Source organism: Morone saxatilis, unplaced genomic scaffold, assembly GCF_004916995.1.
Source record: "Morone saxatilis isolate NCDOM2014 unplaced genomic scaffold, NCSU_SB_2.0 Contig24, whole genome shotgun sequence".
NCBI classification, from domain to species: Eukaryota; Metazoa; Chordata; class Actinopteri; family Moronidae; genus Morone; species Morone saxatilis.
In genome coordinates, this window is record NW_023339807.1 from 13,409,752 (window position 1) to 13,412,153 (window position 2,402).

The following is a 2,402-nucleotide window of genomic DNA, read 5'->3' on the forward strand; positions in this document are numbered from 1 at the left end:
ATAGACTGACAGTGAAGATATAGACAGGAAAAATGAGGAGAGAGGGCTATATGCAACAAAAATCGCTGGCTGAAATTGAACTGCTGATAGTTATACATTATGCATCACTAAGCCTCCAGGACACCCCATTTCTGCAAACACAAATAACTCAGCAAGACAAATCCCTATAATCATCTGTTTTCAACTATTGTGGAATGAAAACAATTAAATAACAACCTGAATTATAGGACTGAGATTTTAAGGGAAGTAGAGAATTATTGGACATATTTCATGTCTTTCATGTGTTTGTAGCCTAAATGACTCAACAACAAGCAATAATAAAACCAAACTGACTGAACCCAAGATTGACCAGGCCAATAAAAATGAAATACAGATGTTGATGAAATGACATGCTCCAGTGTACAGGGTGAAAAGATATATCGCGTTGTGCCGTCATCCCTTAAATCTACTCAGCTCCCTCCCAGACGAGCTCACATTCCTGGGGCCCACTGTGAATGTAGCCCTCATACAGATGGGCCTTGAGAGCTACCCTGTCAGAGCAGAAATGAGTCCAGATGGCTGGATCCTGCTGTGAGGGTCTGTGGATGGAGTGAGTAGTGGTCTGTATGGCTCAGGCCAAGCCTGACTGGACCCTTTTCACTCAGAGGGCCCCCGGCGTTCCCGCAGTACCACCTCTAGGCTCTCGGGTTACAGCCAGGGCAAGGACATTCATATCGGTCCTGTTATTCTTACCGAGCGTTAATCAGGTTGTACAAAGAGCAGTGTTCAGTGAAACAGTAATATTGATGGCTGTTATTTACATGTGCTCGTTACTGACTGACTGATTGATTGATTGATTGATTGACTGCATATTTACAGAGTGCTTTCTCGGAGATCATTCCCACATGTAATGCAGACACATGTACAACAGCACATTTGGAGTGAGGGCAGCAGTGTGAGAGCTGAGGTGCTTTACAGTCACCAACTCTGCCACCACTACAGGAGCCCTCAGCACCTTCATCAGCTCCACAGGCATGTTCAAATCACATTCAGAGTCACATACTGAATCAATCTGGGTCTGGTGTGATGGGCTCCAGTGCAGTTTATGTCCTCCATATGAATGCAGCAGTGGCAGTGAAAAAAGTGGCTTTTCACGAGTAACAGAGGACGTGGGACAGCAGACCACCTGGATTTGCTTGCGGAAATCTGTCTCCTATTTCAGAACACTTATAGTGCCCCCAGTTACTTTCCTCTTTGTTATTCTATACCTTGTTCTGGCATGGAGGGCTTGAGGGGGGTAGTTATATGCTCTGTGTCTATAGAGTTACAGGGAATGAATACAGCAGGGACGTGTCTTCAGAGTATTTGTTTAACTACAGGTTTCGATCAGACTATTCGAAAGATCAATTTTCAAACCATAAATGTCTGCGAAAACATCACTCAAGTAACATATTTTCTTGAGTTAGGATTGTTTTGTCAAGCTACTATTTCCAAGATCAAGAATGAACTTTCATACTTAACTTTTCTGCCAAAAATAACAGGAAGTCCTGTAAGTTTTATGGATAAAATTTACTACTGAGCTCACATGTCAGTAGATCCATCTCTGTGACAACTGAACAAACTCCATCTGCTGAATAGGATACAGTTGAAATATCTGTTAAAAGTAAGAAAATGGACCTTGAGTTGTGATTTTCTGTTGAGAAAGGATCAGACCACAATTTAAGAATACTCAACAACAAGTAAAAGTACAGTATTATCAACTCAATTAGTTAAAGTATCAAAAAATAAATGTACTTGTTATGCACAAAAATGGCCTCTGTAAATGTTATAATAGACTATATGGAATAAATTGTATATAATAGTCAAGTTATAGTAGTTAAAACAGATTCTTATTATTACTGGTGCTTTAATGTGTAAGTTACATTTTACTGCTTATTTTAACCACTTTATATTGTTTGGTGGTTTAAGCTCTCTCTCTACACTATATATTAAATGCATCATATTTTATAAGATAATCAAATGTGTTGTACATAATATCTGAATGTGCAAAGAAAGTGGGGTAGAAGTGTAAAGTGGTATAAAATGGAAATACTCGAGTAAAGCAGCTTAAAACTGTACGACCTCAATACTGTATTCCACCATTCAGTACACCAATAGTGCTATACAGTACATCTGACTTAGTAGTAGTAGTAGTGGTGTTAACTGCACTAGAAGCATGAATAAGAAATCACAACCAAACTTACTGACATAGATTAACTGGAATCCTGGCACAGAAGAAGTTTTAAAACTATAGTCAGACAGCGGAGGGGGGATTTGTTGCTTTCATAAACAGGTGGTGACTTCATCCAATGTGCCTTTTGGCTGGGGGTTTCCGCTCCGCAACATGGAGCCCATCAGATCCCGTAACACTCTGATTGACAGGT